Source organism: Erithacus rubecula (assembly GCF_903797595.1).
Source record: "Erithacus rubecula genome assembly, chromosome: 10".
Lineage (NCBI taxonomy): Eukaryota > Metazoa > Chordata > Aves > Passeriformes > Muscicapidae > Erithacus > Erithacus rubecula.
The window spans coordinates 14,054,354-14,076,092 of NC_136662.1; positions in this window are offsets into that span (position 1 = coordinate 14,054,354).

Consider the following 21,739-nt stretch of genomic DNA (forward strand, 5'->3'; position numbering starts at 1 on the left):
GCCACCCGGACGCCAGAAGCAGCAGGGTGCTGCAGGTTTGTCACTCAGACCTGGTGTGATGCTGTCCTGACACCACTGCAGTGGCTGAACTGAACTGGAGAGATCAGGATCAGCTTGATTTCAGTTGTGCAGCACTGATTTTTGTGATCAAGGGCCAGCAAAAAGAGAGAATTAAATTCTCTATGCTTGTTCATGTGGGCAGGGGGATGCACAGGAATGTATTTATCATGGGAAGGAATGGTTAATGCTGTTTAATTAAATAACCTCCAACACTTTCCAATGTAACATTTCTGAGAGTCACAATGCAATGGCAGAGCTGTTAATTAAGTGGGTATATAGATAAGTATGGACAGATTATTCTGAAGGGTAATTGAGTCAGGTAAAGATGAATGAGAAATTTGAATATAAAAGTGGAGGCGATGGAGAGAAAGGAGCAACATGAAACATTTGGGTTGGAGACTTAGGTCTAACTACAAGCCATGCAGTTGGACTGATATTTGTTAGGTAACTGAATTAGTGTGTAACTATTACATATTCCTGGACATAAAGTAGCAAGTCAACTCTTAAAAAAACTCAAACAAAACTCCCCTTAAGTGTTTGAATCACAAAATAGATTAGAGTTTACAATATGATCTGTATAATGTATTTTAAAATCACTATTAATTTCTTTAGGTGTTTTCTAGAAGACCTTTTAGAAAAAAATCTACAGAAGTTGAATGCATTTTTTCTAGAAAAAACATGGTATACTTTCTAAGCAGTTTTTAAAATCTGGACTAATTTGTGAAGAATGTATCCCAATAGTCCTTGGGATCAGTAACCCAGTAAGTGTTTTTATATGTATAACATATGTAAAAATATTCTTTGGTTTCCAGAAGAAACTGAAAATATTGTAACTGTGCATACATTACTCCATTACAAATAATGGTAAATCCATCAAGGGTCTTTTCTAGGTTTTTAAATTCTTGGCTTTTATATACATATATTGTCAACATTGTATGACGCTAAGAAACAACTTGTGGAAAAAGTAGTCCTACTTTTTGTTTCTAATTAGTGATGCTACTAAGAAATCTTCCTGAAATTAAACTCTCACTTTCAAACGTACTTTTTTCTTTTAGTTGCATGCAACAGAGTTTGACCCTGGCTAATGTTTTTCTCCAGTTGTAGTGCCTGAGAGAGAAAATATGTTTGTTAGCTTTCTACCCTACAACTAAATTAATAGACTGAGGGACCAATTCATTAAAATTTTATATCTGATTTGTTTGGGTCATAGCTCTGTTATAACTTGTTATAAATATCTTATATTCCTTAATATTGCATACTCTATTAACATAACAGACATTAACAACTATAGCCCATCTGGAGCTAGAGGGAAAAAGCCATAATCATTTACCTCACCAGCTGAAAAATGATATAAAAAAATCATGTGTTACAAAAGTGATTTGACCCCTCTCACAAGTAATCAAGGAGGTTATAAATAATTAAATAGCCTTGGGTGGTTCAATAGAAATTGTCCTTATTCCTCCCCTAATGGTCTGATCCTCTTACTTATTCAGATATTCACTAAATGGTAAACTAAGCTAAGGCCTCCTTTTTTGTCTGTTTTGTGGAAGATACTGAACAATACATCCTGCTTTATGATAAGATTAAGGTAACACTAAGTTTCTAGTATTTCTGTAGAAATACTTTTGTGTATCATTCTCTTTAAGTATGAATTTTGACTCAGGACTTGTGAAAATGTTCAGCTGGGGAGCTCTTCTTTATACTCTCCATTCCTTTTGGCAGGGAAGGAGGGCAGGAATGTGATCCAAACACCTAAACCTCGTATTATTCCTCCATGGTTGACTACTGTACATCTTGCATTTTCTTCACTTGTTCTAAGCTGTGGTCTTCTCCCCATAGTGGATCTCTTGTCCCTACTATCCAATGATAGGATGTGTGGGAATGGTTCAGAGTTGCACAAGGAGAGATATATATGGGACATTAGGAAGCATTTCTCTACAGAGAGTGTAGACAAACTCTGGAGCAGGTTTCCTAGAGAGGTGGTGGATGGCCCAAGCCTGTCAGGGTTTAAGAGACAATTGAACAATGTCCTCACTACCATACTTTAACTTTTGGTCAGCCTTGAACTGATCAGGCAGTGGGACCAGATCATCACTGTAGATCCCTTTGAACTGAAGCACTCTAATGTATTTGCTCTTTGTTAAAGAGAGGAAAAGCAGTCACTCCAGCAATAGAGAGACAATATTCATAATAAAGCCAAAAAAAATTGCAGTCCTTGTGAAAAAAAGGATCAGAGTTGCACTGACATTATTAGAAAAGCTATCAAACACTGATCCTGAAGATAACTAAGTGCAAATTTGATGGATATCAGGGCAGAACTACAAATGGGTTCTCTGAACCAGAAGGGTCCATTGTTATGGACACTATAAATTCATAAATCACAGGGAAGTAAAGACAAAAGTCTTATCCTTGTGTACAGTAGTTCCTCTTGGTCACATCTGAGTTGCTAGGTTTTAAATCTGTATGCTGTGTGACATTAGAGGATGGCACTGGTTAGCTCTTTCTCTCTGCTCAAAGTGAGTTCCTCTCTATATGTCCAGAGCACAAGACTTTCTCTACCTGATGTCTCATACCTGGACATGGGTCCACATATGCCTGCCTCCATATGATTGAGCAATCCATGAAAATTGTTTTATACACAGAGTAGCAATTAAATAAAGGCCAAAGTAAACAAACAAACAAACACTGGAATCCCATGTTTATTGATTGCGGTTCTTTGAAATTTCATAGTATATAATTTATTGCTTATGCCACAACTTGTGGCTAACTCTGCCAAAATGGGTGGAAATGACATACCACTAATTTTCTCTCTCCTGTCCTCTGAATCTAATTTAGATCTCATATTCCCAGTGGCAAAACCAGAAGTGGGATATATATGGTTGTTGACTGAGACAGTGCGTGTGTGCTCGTAAAAAGGAGGGCTGCTTTTGATCTTTTCATTTGCGTGCTAAACTAGGCTTATTGTAGCCCTCACATTTTAGACTTTGATCAGTAAGCCAAACACGGAGAAAAGCTGGACAGAATTGAAGAACAAAGGCTGGTGAAGGTTGCCAAAACACTACCCTTCACTCGTCTGCTGCTAAATATCTGATTTGGTTTTTGAGTTCTTCCTGATGACTGTGGATGAGAGAGATGATAGGATTCTGCCCATCTCAGGCAGCCCCCAGTTAATAGTGTCAGTAGTTGTCAAGATGTCAGAAATGCATTTCAAGATTTATAGCTTCCCAAGGGAATGGGCAGAAAAAAAAGATAAGTGCCCATTTTGTTCCTGAAGTAAACGGAGAAAATTGAGTGGGGGGCATGGGGTGGGAGGGGAGGAGCTCTCTGTACTAAGTAGAATAAATATTAGTTCACAATCCAGGAGTCCAGATTGTCTTTGCCTACACACAGTGACAATCTCTCACCAGATACTACTGACTCTTTAAAGAACACTGAGTTGCAGATTTTTACTTCCATTACTTACTTTTGTGTCAGCACAGTGGGAATGTTAACCTTGGCTCATCAAGTGGCTGAACAGCACTGAATAGACTTCTGTGCATTAAAGCGGGTTCAGATAAAGCATTATTAGTAAATAGTAGCATTAGGAAAGTGCAAGAACCTTTTCAGTGTGTTAACAGATTTTTGTTGTCAGAATTTTCTAACCTTGAGTCGATAAATTCTATGAAATCATAAATGGATGTTGCTTTGCATTCAGGAAAAACTGGGGGAAAGGTCCCTGTTTATTTTTGTATAGGTAAGTAGTTTGGAAGCAGAGTGCATTCCATTCTGCCCCCTTAAATAAGAGTTAAATTTTCTTTCCTCTGAAAATATGTTGAAATTAATCATTCAGGGAAACTGGGACTTAATTTTGCTATTTTTATTAGTGCATTGTAATATTAAACATGCAAAATGGAAAACCTGTTAAATACGAGACATAGAGCTTTTGGAACATTGAAATGCAGTCAAAAGATTGCAAAAGCTTCCATGCAATACAATAATTTCAGGGTGGGTTTTCTGATGTTTTTAAAAACACATTTCAAGCCTTTGTGAAGTGCTTTTAAGATGTAGTGAATTGTTTCTCTAGAATAACATGTTTCTTGATTGCACTTACAAGGTTTTGTCACTTTTGTTATTAATCACAGTGACAATCTTTTGTCTTTAGGCCAAGGGCAAGAGTTCTCTGTTGTTGATCTAGTCAGAAAGTACTCAAAGTTTGTAGTGGCATGTCATTAATATTTATACTGCACAGGTAATAGAGTAAATATTAGGGCTCTGAATTATTGAAAGTGAAAGAAAAGTGATGAAATACTGTTTGCTAGTTTGGTTGTTATGTAGTTTTGCATGTTTTTGAAAAATAAGGACCCGTGAAAGAGAACATCACTTTCAGTAGAGCCTATGACTTCTGCATTAATGGGAATTTTCTTTGTCAAATGATATAAATGTTTAAAAAGAATTTCAAATGCAATTCTTATGATGAGTTGTGGAACAAAAAAACATTACAATAATTTAATACAACTGCCTTAGACAGTGAAGGATTGTCCACTACAAATGACTACCCTCACAAGAAATGTGATTCCCAGAATGTTCTGAGTCTCTTCTGTGATATCCTGCATGACATAGTGCTTCAATTCTGCTTTTCCCTGCTCATCATACCTAAATTTCTGTTTGTGGATTGGTCAGTGGACAAAATTCTTTGATAGGCTTTAGGTAAGTTTCCTGGTTAACTTTGGGGCAGGAGTGTAAAAAAATTATGTAGATACAAACTGGGGGAGTAGTGCAAGTGGCTTTTATGTCTGCTGGAGTGTAAAACAGGGAAATGAAGAAGGGGTTTCTTGTGTGTGTGGGAGGAGCTCTACTGTTTGCAGCAGTTCACTGCTAGTACTGTTCATAGCAGAGCAAGCAAGGAAAGTCAGCAAGACCAATGTATAGATAGAAAGTGAGTAAGACGAAGGTTTTCACCAGCTATTAGACTTTTGACCTGTAAATGCACCTACAGATAAGAGCATTAACCAAGAGATGAAGGATTGTGGAGCAGGCTGACCCTAATGCCAGAAAGGATCTTGTGGTCCTTGGTCATTCAAGGATAGGCAACTCATCCAGCTGTGATACTGTAGTTTGAGTTGACTGACAGTGAATTGATTTCTTGTTCATAAAATCCGTTCGGTGCCCTGATTATTGTTTTTCCACAAATGGTTTCAAAGTTTCTTGGTTGTGTGGTATGCTGATCCTTCCCCAGAAGTGGGTGTTCACCTCACATCTGGCCATGACTTTTTTATTCTGCTCTGTCAGCTACTTATAGCATGAGAGTTATAACATGTTTTCATAAAACCTGTGCCCTACTATTGCAGAGACAGCTTGGAGGAGACCTGGGCTCCTGTGGGAACAGAAGGGGTTTCTCACTTGAGCCTCTGATTGTTGCCTGTACCAGCCTGCTGCTCTAGGCAGATTTCATGCTTGGGCTCTGTCTTGATGTGCAGATTACTGTTTTTCACCTTCTACTAAGATAGATCATATAGAACTTCATTATGAATACAGAGAGCTAGGTTAATGTAATCTACTTTAGCATCCACTAATACTACTGCTAGATCAGCAGGAAAATTACTTAATGGTAAAATCAGACACTTCTGTAGTGATCAATGCAAAAATCACCCAGCTGTACCCAAGATTACTGTTAAAGCCATATCAGTCGCCAGCAGCTTGCAGGATGTGGTTCCAAAGTGATCAGGGCTGCTTTCTGTGTTATGCATCTCTGTTTTTATGATGCTTCTTTGTTCATCTTCTGTGGTACTTATTAGTTAACATGACCGTGCATGACAGAGCACTCTCCAGAAGGCTGAGCTAAACCTAATCAGACTGACTTTTCTGCTGAAACTGGCAAAGAGTAGAGATGTGAAGAGACCCCTGTGCTGTTGTGCTGACTTCTAGTGGAGTTCAAAGAAATTCTTAGCTGAAGAACTGTACCCTGCATCACCTGGGTGAGATGGCTGTGCTTCTGAGATAGACCAGGCTGATGACAGATTAACACATCAACTCTGGGGTCATGACTGAGGACCCACAGTAATTAAATAATGCATCACTTCAGGGTTGAGGGATTTGTTTTGGTCTGAGACAGACTGCCAAGGACTCCAAGCAGCAAGGCAGCAGCCAGTGGGCAGTGCTGGATTTGGCCAAGCAGGCCAGCCAGGGACAAGCTGTAGCACAGGGAGGATAGAATAAAGAAAATATAAGAGGAACCATGGCTCAGCAGGTAGGAAGCAGGATCAAGAACCAGAGCTAGGAATCAAGGTGTGAAGCATGAAACTGAGTCAGACTGTGAATTCCCACAAGGTTGCTTGTGCAGACAGCTGTTTGATGTCTCCTGTCATTAAGAAGAGGCATTGAATGTAGTCTTTGTTGTCTGTTACCTCTGTCACTATTGACCAATGACCAGAGATGCCTCACTCCAGCTGGGCAGTGAGTTCACTTTATGCTTTTATTTTTAACACTGGCTTTAGTGGCAGAGTCTGTAGTCCCCCTTGTCCCAGTGGTTTTGTGCTTCCTACTGAGTTTGCAGCTCTTTGTCAGACAGGCAGTGAAATTGTTTACCAGAGCTTTACATTCTGACCAGCCAGGCTGCCTGGGCTGAGCAGGACAAGGGCCATATTCCTCCTTGGCCTATTAGGATGGTGTCTGTCTCACCTTTGCTCCTTTGCATTGAGTCTCTCTGATTGCTTGCAAATGGAGAGGCTGTGATTTTGCTGACTGTGCTGCTTTGGTTCAGCTGTGAAGCAGTTGCTTATAATTGGTGCCAAGAAGTAGCAATCAACTGGAAAAAAAAAGCTCCAGGAAAAGTTGATTTTTATTTTTTTCCCCTGCAAAATGTTTCTGTGAGCTGATGCTTGAAATGAAAATGTGGATAGAAAGAAAGAAGACATTGTGGAGTTTGTTTTCAGTGACTTGCAGCAAAAACCTGCTTCTGGATGGTGAAGGGGTAGAAATAATGATGATTAACCCATATGTTGTTTGGGCCTGGTTCTCAACCTTGCTTTTTTGAAGTCACAGAGATGTTTGGGTAAACAGATGAGCAATGTCCAATTTCAGAAGGTGTCTATGAGCAGTTGTTCAGGTTAAAGGAAGAAAAAAGAGAAGAAAAAGGGAAACACTGGCAATGACCAAAAAATAAGTTAGTTCAATGTTTTTTGGTATCTGTGGGGTAAAAGCAACTTCCAAATGCTAACAAAGATGAGAATTTAATTACTCTCCATAGTTATGTATTCCTCATTGGTGGATCTCAGGATCCATCTACAGTATGGTTAGGGTTTTTTGATCACAAAATGTTTACTAGTACAGTTTTGTGATTTTAAACAGATGCTGAATGGTCTACCCTTAAGATAAGTAAAGTAAATTCTGATGTCAGCTACTTCCAAATATTCAGGAGGCACGACAGAATGCTATGTATCTACTGTTAGGCTGTGATTGTTAAAGGCCATTATTTGCATTTGCCAACAAACTTCCTAATTTTTTTAAGGCAAACCTTACTCTGATACATGACTATTGAAAGTACATCACACCACAGCTTTGCAGCACAGCATGCCTGTTTGACTTTACTAAGGGTCATCTGTTGGTTATGGCCATTTTTAATTTTTATTTTCCATGCTTTTAGTTTAATAACATCTTATTCTCCAATTTTACCTCTCTCTTGCTACTTCATTTATTAAGGTCATCCAGTTCTTGCTAAATTTTAATGTCTTTTTCTTTCAAATCTTGCTCTCTGATTACCTTCATCAAATTAAATTACATCTTATTTTCTGATCACTAAAATAAATTCTAGTGTTTTCAAATCTTTGATCCTATTTTGTCTAAAAGGATCAATTATTATTAAAAATTTTAGTTCAACATACTTAAACAGGAAAAGTCTTGCAATTTTGTCTGTGACAACTTAAATAAGAATTACAGTGTTGAGAATATGCCAAACTTCCCCCTGACTTTCACACTTTATCTGGTGTGGTTACTGTTTCTGTGAAAATTCTTCTCTTCCTAAGGAGAAATTTCCTCTTGTATTTATTTATTATTTTTATATATAAGAAATTGCTTTTGCTACTGCTGTTATTTTATACCTCTGGTTGTGTAAGTGCTATAGAAACAAGACATATATATATTAAAGACTGATGAAGAAGCTCTAGTTCCCCCCAAATAAACTGTGTATCCAAATTATATTTTTTCCATCAGAATGTGTGAATCTGGAACTTGCATACCAGTAAACATTTTTGGGTGTTAAGTTGCTCCTACTGCATGTGTGATCAGGAGAGTGGAAAATGTATGTTATACCTAGACACTTTTAGATAGAGTTATTAACAAAAGAGTTAATGAACAAACCAGCATTTCCTAGCTGGCTGCCATTGCATTTACTATAGACTTGAGACATGAATGTGGCAGTGGCTCACTCATTGAAGGAATACATTATACATTCACATTCATGTACATTATACATATACATTCAAATTTGAATCTGTATTCTATTTTTTTTTATTTTTTAAGGAAAACCCAGGTAAAGAGTTAACACTGATTCACTTCCTTCTCCCTGGCTGCACAAACAGGTAGTGCAACTGTGTGGGATCTAGCAGGGATTTGTAAGAACATAATGGCTTTTCCAGGGGACAGGACCTGAGAGTGATCCCTGGGGAGCACAGCCGCAGGACTGATGTGCTCACCAAGAGCAGCATCTCTCTGGGTGAGTCAGCAACTCAAGGTGCTAGGGTTTAAAAGAGTTTATTTTAGAACTCTTACTTTTGTAATTCAGAATTATATAAGTCAGCTACAGAGAGGCTCTCTGCTTAGCTGTAGCAGGTTTCGTGTTGGTCACATGGAGCCAATTATCCTTCCAGAAGTCTAACTATGAAACTTATACCCATGGCTTTGTGTAACAGGCACAGCATTCCTCCTGGAATGGGGGAGAAGGGGAGGAAAAAGAGAAATAATTAGCTTCCAGAAATGTGTACAATTCCAGATAGTGACCAAAATTACATTTCTGATTTTAATGAAAGGTTTTCTGGCTCAATAAAATTTAGAGCAAAGCCCTGCTGGTTCAAATTATAAGTGCACTCCTTAAACCTGGTGAGTTTTATATAGTTTCATGTGGCTCTTTGTACATTTTGCACAGCTTTAGTTCAACTCTATTGCCCTCTATGCAAGAACCCTTTTATAGCCTTACATAGAGATGAAATTAACTCCTAAGGAACAGTCTTAATGGAATGATATTTCTCATAATCTTCTTGGAGACTGGGATGTTTTCCAAAACAGCAGCATGCTTTTGAGTGGAAGAAAAATTACAGATCTGGGATCATTCTGGCTGAATTTAGGAACAGTGATAGTTTAATAAAATGAAATGCTACCAGGTCAAGACTGTATTTGTGGCATGTCAGTTACAGTGTGTATTGAGGAAGGTAGTTCTGGCTGTCCAGGAAGCAGTTGGCTTCCCCCCACTTACAGTGCTCTCTTTTTGGAATTTACTTAGTATTGCCATTGCCTCAGTAATATTTTCTGTCATTCTGCATCCCTCTGTAGCATCCCTCATACAGCTGCAGTAATCACATGGAGCAGTTTGAGCTGGCAGGAGGGATGCAGGTGGGTTCTTCACTTCTAGGTCATGGAATTCAACAGGTGGGAGGAGGGAGTGTGGCAGAACTGCAGCTCATTTAACCATCTCATTTTAAAGCCTGTTCAGGACTGCTTTGATGGCACATCAGAAGGGAGAGTTTCAAAGCAGTGCTGAAGTGGCTTGAGTTTATTTCATTTCTGTCATTAAAGAAGATGGAAGACTTATTATCTGCAAGGTTAATGGCAATAAGTTAGGTAAGAACAAGATGAAGGAAAAAACCCTTCTTTCACTTGCATTAATAAAAAAAGTTAGTTCTCTGCAGGCAGCTGTAAAGAACTGCATTGGGCACACACAATATTTTTTCCTGCAGGCAATCCAAACATTGATTTCAGAGAAAAATAAATTTTTTGGTACTTCCTAAGTATGAAATAAAGGGATTTTCACCAGTCAGCTATCACTCCTCTGATAAGCAAAACACAAGGGATCTTTTCCACTTGAAGCATTTTATAGGCAAAGTTCTTCTCTTGTGCTAGTTCCATTAATTATTTATAGGAAAAATACGGCTTTTTAAATACTAATTTTGATGTAATTGTATGTTACAGTGCATAGTCCTGCAATTTACTCAGTGGAGTCTAAATAAGTAATGTGCATGAAGAGGGAAGGCACTGATCATCCTAGAGACCAGTCATGGGTTAATGCACTATGGTCAAAGTCCTGGACAGGCAGGAATGATGTAGAAATCTGATCTTGTAAATCAGAGTTTTCTATTGCTGTCTCCAGAAATTGTGCTGTTTTCTACCTACTGTTTACAGTGCTTAGAGGAGCAATCCCTTGCAGATGCAAAGAGTGTGCAAGAGAAGTTTCAGAAAGGGCCAAGACCTCCACCAAAATAGTAACAACTCTCATCTTGAGCTAGTCATTAACCACTATTTATATTGACTCCTACATTTAATAGAGTGTTTACAACCGCTCATCTCTGGGTAGAACTAACTTGCACAATGCCCACAGTGGATAAATGCATCAAGATGACAAGACTCATTTCACCCAGTACGTGGGAGCAGTTGATGTGATGTTTCCATCTTTTGCATGTGCCAGCTGTCTGGCCTTGAGCCACTGCAGTTTCTAGTGGCCATGGCAGGGGCATCACGGAGTGATTGCAGTTCCTGCCGTGTGCGCTCCTTGCACCGTGTCCTTTGCAGCTGCTTGAACTGTCACATTTTGCTGATGGCTTGAAGAAACAAGGAAGCCCATCTGAGTGGCCTGAACTGTTCTGTTCAGCTCCGACAAAATAGGCACAACTGGCAGGTGATGTTAGATGTCCCCTTACTTCTGAAAATCACAAAAATATGCTTTTCTGCCTGATTTCCTCCATACTGAACATGTTAATGCGCTGTTAGTTGCAAGTCGCTTCATTACATGCTGCACAGTAAAGATAGCAAATATATTACAGAAAATAGAAGAAAAAAATTATATTTATAGTAGTTTTGTATGGATGTGACATAACTCTTGGCTGACAGTAGTTCTAAAACCTAATGAAATACAGAATCACTTCCATGTCCATCAGACTGATGGCACTGTTAAAATTGTAAGCTTGTGCTGATTGAGAAATGTGACTTCTGGAAAGTTATTCTTTTTTTGTCTCTGGTTGTCAGGGTGCTCTGTGTGAGGATGGCATTTCAAAAAAGAAACATATCTAACAATAATTCTGGAGATATTTCATTATTGCAGCAAAGGAGGACAAGAAACAAAAAATAATTTCCTATCTAGACGGTATTATTTTCAAAGTAAATGAGGTATTGATAAAAAAGTAGTTGCAATTATATACCTGTGAAACTGAAGGAAGGTGACAGACTAAACACAGCCAGCAACATAGCCATAGTAACAACAAAAAAAAAAATCTACCATTACATATATATATATATGCCTTGTAAGAGGTTTGATTTGCTTTTATGTGTATGTATATTTTCTTTTCGAAATAAAGACCTGTTATTTCAATATAGAAAGCTTAGCTTGAAGTTCCAAATTATAGAACTGAGTGGGTAGGTAAATGTGAGATGATTAATGAAATTATTCCAATTCCTGGCATTATTCTGCCAATGTCCTGTATTTAATTCTTGTTATTGCACTTACCTGTCTTGAAATGTGTCATCAGTGAGTGTCATTACTTCTTTTTGAAGAAGAAATTACTTCTTCCTTGAATGAAAGGAGACAGAGAAAAAGAAAAGAGAGAAGTATGTTTCTAAACGAGATGTGGGAGTTGAAACAATTTTTCTGTATTTGGGGCATTAGATTAAAATCAGCACACTTGAGTGTATCTTAATTGTAAAACTGTTCTTATCCTTTTAGTCTGTTTGCCTGCTATAGACCTTTGCCCTCCAAATCTTGGAGGGCTCAAAAGGTGAATGTTTAATTTCTTTTCAGATGAAAATTCTTTGGGAGGTGAACTTGCCTTGTCAAGCTCTTAGAGAGCAAAGGGGTGACAATTCAGCATTAGACATGGCAGGTGGTTAACAGTGTACTACTGGGTTTAGACATGATTTTCTTTTTAAGGATTTTTCTGTATGCTGTTGGTTTTTAATGAGTGGGGAGTGCTGCCTCTTACACTTGCAGAGAACCATCCAGGTACTTCTTTGAGAGGTGCAGTATCACTCAGGTGCCTCCTGTATTGGTCAGTCACATGCAATGCAGTTGGCTGGATTAATGCAGATTAGAGTGACCTTTGGGTTACCAGTCTGTGCTGAAAAACAGCAGGTGGACAAGGAAATAGAGGCAACAGCAAAATTTGGAAGAGAAAGGTTAGCAGCAGACATTGTGTCCTAAGTCACAGTGCTTCACTGTGAAGAAATTACTTCAAAAGGTTGCCTTCTTAAAAACAGATACGTCAGTAATTTTGTTAAAATGAAGTGGTTTGAGTGTTGTTTGAATTTCTAAAGGAGCTTCAGGAATCTATAAAATGAAACTTGAGATTCTTGTCTCATTACAGTTAACCTCAGGAAACAAACATTTTTTCATGTGTGTGTATTAGAAATATCCAATAAAATTCTACATGTGTGCTCATATCTCAGTTTCTGGTTCCAGGAAAGAGTTAAATATTTAAATACTTAATATTTAAATATTTAAATCACATTTTGTTTATCTTAAGAAAACATGTATTCACGGGGCTCTTCAGTTTAGAAATTTACTCAGGTTCAGGTGATTTCAGCATTTACATGCCTGTCCTTGCCTCAGCTGGACTTCTTTTTCCTTTCTCTCATCTTATCCAGAGTCTGCGTCATTCCCAAGGATTCCAGCTCCCTGTGCTCTTGCCTGCTACTTCTTTGCTCTCTGCAGTCTGGTAGCAGTTCCCTCATTCCTTTGGACATCGTATTGTGAGACTCAGCAATTCAAATTTTTTTTTTTCACTTAATATAATCATCCTGTCACTTGTACTGTCCACATGTTCTAGTTTGGTTCAGACTCTCTAAAAGATTCAAAGGTAATAAGGTGGAAGCATTTCCTATTTCATATTAAGCTTTTGCATCTGCTTCAATTTGCTTTAGGCAAAATATTTTTGCAGCATAGCTTGGAAATGGAATTTAATAGGATCAGGTTTTAGTTGCAGTCATTCCTAGGATCTAGGAGTATAGCTGACAACTGGCAGCTAGAGGTGAGCCCACATACATGAGCATGCACATACACACACATGGATGCATTTAACACCCCATCCTTGCAATCTGCTGCCATGCACACCCCATCATGCACACACAGCCTGTTCTGCTGCACAGCAGAGGAAGCAATGTGTCAGTAAAGAAGCTGATGAGAAATCATGCTTTGGCTTCATGAAACATCCAGGAGAAATTTTACAGCAGGGCAGAGAATGGGTATTTTGACAGAAAGATAAGGAGAAGAGGTAAATTCCTACATGTGTCATGTTGAATGCAATGATGGAGATGTAAAGACTATAAGGAATAAAAAGCAGAGAGGAAAAGAGATGGGAGAAGAAAGGGGAAAGGAGAGACTGAAGTATCATGAAACAGATTGAAAGAATGACCTGGTAGGAGAAACTGAGAGCACAAGCAAATTAAAGGCATGAAAGTGGTTGGGTGGGGAGGGGTTTGCAATAGTGTGTGTGAGCAGGAAATTATGATGAAGAGCATGAATACAGAATGTAGGAGTATAGCTGAAGAGGAAAAGAAATTGTACACATACTACTAAAATTTGGGCAGCTTTGCTTTATTGTATAATGCATGTGTTTCATAGTCTAAAACAAGAACTTGGTAACAGTGAGAGTAATAAGTTAAAATGAATAATAAGTTGGAAAATTTAATGAGATAAAAGTAGGACTGGCTGAAATCTGGGGGACCATTGGTTTACTCTTCACAACAAAGATGATTAAATGTAGCAAACCCTGAAAGTGCATCACCATCTTTGATAATAAGCAGAGTTTTCTGCCTCCTTTAAAAAAATGTAATAAATAAATAAATAATAATTTGTCTTTAGAGTTACATATTTTGTGAAATATCTTTGTCCATTTCATGTTTGTTCACAAATTTTCATTATATAATTTCAAATAATAAAACAATCCTACTTATTTTCATAAGCATCTGCACTAATAACAATTTTACTCAGTGAAATGAATTAAACATGACCGAAATAATAGCTAAATATTTGTCATGGTAATGTTTTTTTGTGAGAGATAAATTATTCTGAAGCACTCAAATCTTCCAAAATAAATCCCAGACTGTGTTATTAGAAGGTAAAGTAAAAAATGTTATAAGACTGTTATTTTTATGCAGAAACATCATAAGAAAAGTAGAATGTTTCCCATCCTGATAGCATGTAGTCTTTTCTCAAAATACTCATCCATAATTGTGTGAACAAGAAAGGTTGTGCAATGTAGGGGGCTGACAGTTTCTGAACAGACCATGGCATTCAGAAATGAAAACTGTCAGCCAGGTGATAGACTTTGGCTTTTCTTGTCTGCTGAAGTTTGTGTTCAGTTCCATTACTAACTGTGTACAGATTTTGAAAACTAGGTCATGAGTGGTACAGCATCTTTTTATTATGATTTATTCTCTGCATGTTTGAGCAACCAAAATAATTTTCATGTGTACTGTGAATCATAGCCTTATTTTATCCTTAGTTTTCACTTTTTTCCCTTATATAAGCAAACTCCTATTGATTTTGAGCAGATTTTCCTTGAATGAGAGCTGAGGAGGGACTGTGGTATTTGGCCCGAAGGATTGTGTTAGCTAGTATGAATCATAAGAATTTGGAGACAATATATTTTAAAATTATTTCCTCTCAAGTACATTACTACATCTTGCATGTTACTAGGAGCTGTCTGAATGTTGTTACCATATGGATAAATAAACTCTCCCATTCCCTGTTCACTCATTTTTCAGAGCCTCCCTAGTTTTTTGGCAGGTTGTATTGCAGAAATACTATTGATGGGGCTCCTTAGCCCATGCACCCTGATTGTAAAGCTCAGTCTGAAGAGCCTGTTATCTGGCTTTTATTTATCCACAGTCTTCTTTTGAAGACAGCCCCCCTTGGTATAAATCTTGACAGCCTACATCAAGGTCTCAATCTTCTTTCTCCTTGTGATGGAGTTTGTGATCAATGGTAAGAAGTCAGCTCTCTCTCCCTTATGTCTCTGGAGCTTTTAGAGCTCTGAAAATACCAAGAGCATGACCCTCAGTTTTATGTATGAAAATAGTATTTTTTCCCCGGAAAAAGAACAAATAGGAACTTGTCAGTCAGTCTTTTTGAAAGCAAATTCTGTCAGGGAAGCTAGAGTCTGCATCTGTCATTTGGCTAAGGGTAAAACTGTGGCCCAAACATGAGGCACAGTGTAAAGCAGTGCTCAAATTAATGGAAGAAGTTGATTGAAAAGTTTCTGCCCTTGTTCAGTGACTCTTGTGAACCAGGACACGAGCTTACTGTCACTTGTGGTGTACTGCTCACAGACCTTTCCACCAGAGACTGCACACCTCAGGAGTTTTGGTGACTCCTGCTTTCATGGTAAAATAGGTAATTTTGCCAGAGAACTGGAGCCCAATGTGTCTGAGCAATTTTACACCATTTGGAGAAAGCCAAATAAGAGAGCAATTTTCATTTAAAATTATCAGAATGGTGTTTCTGATATGCGTATATATATATATATATATTCACTTTTTTTCAAACAGATTAAACTAATTTTTCAGGTTGACTCAAAAATTCCTGTGTGTTTCTTGTGGATTTTTTTTGGTGGGATTTTTGAACCCATGTATATTGTAGAAATAGACTTGTGGCTCCAACTGAATTCTTTTAAATTTCAGTAGAATGTTTTGCATAATTGGAAATTTATGCTATCAGATAAATAAGAATAGATTGAGAAGCAAACTAAACCAAACTTTTTTTAGCCTTATGACTTGAAGGTCAACATTAGAGTTCAGTGAATACTTGTAAATTGAAAATACAAGAGGAGAATAGGATGTTACTCAGAGAAAATGATCCATTTTTTAAAAAAGCAATTACCACTCAAGAAATGAGAAGGGAATTTTGTGTACTGGTTGCTAATCAAGTATTGTGTATTTGAACACCAGTCAAATTATTTTCTTTAATGGCTGCACAAAATACAGCTTCTCAGATGTTATCTAATATGCAAAACAATATATTTAAAAAACAAAACCACTCAAACCTTTTGCATAATAATAATTCTGATACCAGATGTAGATCTGTAACAGCATAAATTAGACCATTGTTCCAGAATGCTGCTGCATTTAAAGTTGTGTCAGTCATAAGCAATATTAGAGCCTGCTTCACTCCTAGTCTCCTTGGGCAGGGTTATTTCCAGTGATATATTCTTTTTTGATATAGCTAAATAGTTTTCTAAGTGCTTGTTTTTTAGCTATAATTAATCCTTTGAACATCTATAGCTGCTCCATTAAGATTCTCGTAACTAATGAATTAAATCTGAGAAAATCTCTTTGGAGATGCATTTAATTTACTGGCTTTAAAATTCTAATGGAAGTAGTTATGGATGTCCAAAGGATTAAGGATTACTTAACTAGGAGGTCAGTCAACATTGCATCCATTTTAGAGATGAATAAACTGAGGTGGTGGGAGATAAATGATAAGTGTGAAGAAAAGTATGTTTGAAAGACAGGAATGGAAGCCAAAGCATTAGTTTTTATAGTTCCACTATACAGAAGAAACAGGATTTTCACTGTTTCTTGAAGGATTCATGATGCATATTTCATTGCTTCTCATTTTAATTGCAAGAATGAACATCACTTTGAAAAGCATAGAGATTGTATCTGAATTGTCCTAAGTTCATTTCTTCCTCCTGCCTCATCTCCCCTTTGTGTGACATTTTGGAGAAGATGTGTTTTCCTTCTTTTCAAAAACTGACAGTATTAATTCAATCTCTAACTTCAGAGATGGAAAAGAGTTAATAGAAACATTAATAAGTACAACCTTAATAGGATTTGAACTTGCAACCTTTGAAATATGAATTAGGAATTTATCTGGTAGTCTACATAGTCTTTCATTAGCAGCTGTGGGAATTTACAGGTGTTAAATTAGTTAGAGAAATGCTGCACTATTCCATGAATGCAATAAAAACATAATGAGAACTACAAGGAAATAAATTAATTCTAAAAAAGGAATCTAATATAAGGGCAACAAAGTTCAAATAAAGTCTGCTCTCTAGTTTTTTAACAAGATTTCTGAGATGCCACAATATTAGACATAATATTGCACTGTTAGGCTTCACTCATGGAAATATTTTCATTAAACGCAAGCTTTAGTGGTTTTTTTTTTTTGCCTTCCCTCTTTAAAATTCCTTCATTTTAAATATTTTTTTTTGCAGTAGTTTGCCAGTTGAAATGATATTGCAGTGTGATGGGTTAGAATGAGAAGCCCCAGGTCTGAAGCCTCACCAGAAGGGTGCTGCTCTCAGGTGGATGAGCCAGGGAAGGGGGAGTGCAGAGCTGCTGGAGCAGGCACAGCAGGGAGCACTGCCCCTGTGCTGGGTGGGCAGGGAGGGAGAATGGATTGACCAAGGCTCAGTTATATTTCAGATACTAAAAATTGAAAAAATTATTGAAAATTTACAGCTTTAAAATTTTTGATTGAAAAATTTGTTTCAACTTCAAGGGCATTAAAATACTGTCATCCCAGTTGGCTAATGCACAAATTAAAAACAAAGACCAAATATTACTAAATGTACCAAAGCTTTGACTTTATGATGTGAATGCTTTGCAGTTTGTGTTATGTGACCAAGGTTAATTAATGCAATTTTGGGTCTTGCATTGCTTTTCTACCTTTTGTTTTTAGAAAAACAAAAACTCAGGTGTAAAGCACTTTCAGTCAACAAACGCAGGAATTAGTTGTACCTCATTGAAGGGAGAATGAAGAAACTTGTTACAGGGGCTTATGGATGACAGCTCAGAGACCAGCTCTGTGGGCTCAGCAAATCCGTATTATCCACATCCATGTAAGACATTTTGCTACATTACTCCCTGCAGTGTCTTCAGCACTGTGTTACTGCTGGTGTGCATTGCTGCTGCAGTTGCAATGAAGGAAACAAATTACACTTGTTTAGTGGGGAGAGTCATTAGTTGGCACACAGGGTGTGGGATGATCACTACTGAGAGGTCAGCACAGATCCCCCAAATCTGATCAATACAGATGTGCTGGCAGCGACTGTGGGCTCTCTGTGTCTTTTGACATCAAGCAAAGGCTGAGCAGTGAGGAGGGATGTAGTCAGCCCTACCTGAAGGAAAAGTGTGAAAAATGTTGCTCATTGATGGATTTTATATTCAATATTTATTAGAGCTGCCTTTGTCAAGCTCTGGGTGTTTACACTTTGCAGAAACAGACATACCCATTTTGTCAAGAGCTTTTGAATCCTAAGCTGCAATGTGATCTGTGTTCCTGAGTTGCACCCAGCTCACCTGAATCTTAAGTTTGTAGAAATCTTTAAAAAACCCACAAGCCATCCAGCCCAGCCTAGCATGAACAGAGTGAGACAATGTCAAATTGCTGAATGTCTTCTGACTTGCTCTTTCCATTTCTCTTGACTAAGGGAGGTGGAAAACACTCCTGGATTAGGGCAACTTCTTTTTTTCCCCCATTTTTCCTCCTTGCTCTGAATTTCTGCCAAAGAATTTCCGATCATTTGGGAGTAGATGATAATTTCAGTTTCAGCCTTTGAATATTCTTCTGGAATATTTAATCAAGTAGATAAGAATAAGATACATTCATCTTCTTAATTTTATGCCCACGAGTTTCCTCTCTCCTAGAATTTGTGATCATCATTTACAACAAGTGAGCTAAGCTGAATAAAGGTCTCCAACCCTTGAAAGAATGTGTTGAGAAATACCCAGCTGTGTTAGAGATTTGTTTTGTTTGTTGGTTTTTCCAATGAGGAAAAAGAGCTTCTGCTCCCTGGAAGCTCTGGCTGTGAGCAAGAAACTTTTGATGATGGTACTGTCTGGCCCCTCTTCTCAAAGCTTTTTCTTCAATCAATGAATCCTGATGGATTAGTTATGGGACAGATATATTGCAGGCATGTGGGCTGATTGTCAAGTTAATGTCTGTTGTTGTCTGTGGGTTTTCCCATTTTATGTTAGCTGTCTTGTTTCCTGGCTTTTTCTATTTGTTAACATCTATTTTATACTGTGATACATCCTTAGTACAGCATCCCGTAGTAAATACAGGGAAACTAGGACTTGTTGGCAGCAAACATGATTTAGGATAAAATTTCTGTTAACCTTGAATTCATTTGTGTTGTATGACTTAAACTGGATTAGGAGTCTATTCTGGTCCTTTAGAATTGCATTATTTATATATGAGTGTATTGCTTTCATGGATTTAAATATATGTTATTTACATTGAACATATATAGTATACTGAATTTAATAAATTTTGAAAAAATACTTGGGATTTTATGATATTTCATGACTTCTCAAAATTAAGGTTGAAATATGCATCACAAAAACGTTTCCTACATTATTTAGGAAAATATAACTTTTTCATTTGTTGTATTCGTAAGATAATGACATTCAAATAAATCACAATTTGTAGTCTTTGCATGTAAAGTATTCTTAGTTTAAAGATTTAAGAACATATTGTTTCATTACATTAAGGTGGAGATACAGACACACACGTCACTGTATAGATTTTAGTGAAAAACCACACAAGAAATGTCTTAATGTTTTAGTTCTTAGAAAAAAATAAATGGCCATTGCAAAGTACATGGTAATCTGAGCAAACCTAGAAGTCTTGTTTGATCACGTGTTAATTAAGATTATTTTCTTCAAAATGAGTAATATTTACTCAAAATCTTTAGGATTGCTCACATTTTGTAGGATTAAAGTAAGTTGCTGGAGAAGTCAACCAAAAGAAGAATTTGATGTCAAACACTTCACATCTCTCTGGAATGCATTTTGTACTTCAAACTTTTAGTTAGTTTCTATTACCCTGCTTCACTTAATTTATTCTTTTGGAAGTATTTCTTTATGTCCTTTAAGAGGATGTTTTAGTTTCTTGTGCATTTGTGTCGCTGGATATCATTGTTAGGTGAGTGAGAGGATTTTGTTTTGTTTTTTTGAGAGAGGTGATGGAGGACGCTTGAAAAGGATGCAGGTGGCTCAGGGGTCAGCAGTGCCTCCAGAAGGTGGGTTAATTTTCCCTCCTCAGCACTGTCAGACAGAAGGCTGCTGACTTTGTCTCTAAACAGTATAATTTCAACTGTGCAACTTTTACTGGGTCCAGATGGATGTGAGTCCTTGCTGTTGCTATATGTTCTTTGTTCCTGCATGTCTCATTTCTGACTGAGGACAGTGCCCTGATTTCTCAGGGTAAAGCATGACCCCCACACATCCTTCTGCTAGAATAAATACTAGTGGGGTATTTTTACTCAGGCTTATACCAAATGATACCAACAGTTTCATGTGACCTTGTACTCACTGTTTGGTCATTCATTTAAAAAACAGTTTCACTGTAGTGTTTTGCTTGGAAGTTAGTTTCTAAATATTCCACCAAAGAAACTGTAACATTTAAGAATTTCAACATGAATTATTGTTCCGTTCCAGAAGTGAGACTCAGTGACTTGTTATTTTCTGTGGTTAACTGAGGGGACAAGCAGTTATTCACTGTGCTTTGTTATTTACCTACTGATCACATTTAATTGTCCTGGGCCCCTTCCCACATGCTCTGTTATGAAGGTATGGTAATTAAATTCCTATAAAATGAGCTTTTTCCCCACTGTCTTCAAGATGAATTCAGCTCTGGCTTCTGGACTCTTTATTCAGTCTTTCTTGTATCTGTAAGTTTCCTGAGATTCCCAAACTTCTGTCTCATGTATGCATTTTACTGTTCTATTTCTGGATTTTTTAAAGCAGTTTGACACAGCTGAATTGACTCTTTAAATCACAATCTATTGTAGGAAGTATGTAGAAAGTACTAGGAATACTCTCCAAAATTTCTGAGGTACTGCCAGAGGTGAGCTAAGCATTTCTGAAGCAAGTCTGATTGTCACCCAAAATCTGGTTGGAAGAAGAGCCAGATGCTTTGTGTGTCCCTGCCTTGTTCCTCCCACTCCTGCTCAGGGGGAAACTGCTCTAGAGACCCTTACTGCACAGAAAAATGTGGGCATATGCATGACTCACAGCATCAGTGTAATCAGACTCTTGTCCCCAGGAAAAAGAAAGAAACATAATTCTGGGTTTTAGCATCATGTCCTCTCTCTTTCTAAAGAACGTGACAGTTCTAGAAGAGGTCATTAGCCAGGTTAGCTTGGTATGTTTGGTAACAGTCTTGCAAGGGTCAAACCAACCCCCCCAAAACACAGGTTCTTTATGCAGAACCTGTGCAGTGACACTGACACTATTACTGGAGTGAGAACAACAGATTTTGATGCATGGTTGGATGAATTTGTCCTATATCCTAAAAGGTAATTTCAGCCTGCAATTTAGCAGGATCCACATTGCTCTGTAAGTGGTGTAAAGTGTTATTGTACTGATTTGGACTTAGGAGTGTGGGTAAAATTAAAGCAGTTCTGCATTTGCTTCCTGCAGTGTTCAAAGTTTGGAGTAACTTACACATGTAAATGAAAAAAAAAATTAGATTGAATTAGATTGATTAGTAGAGAAG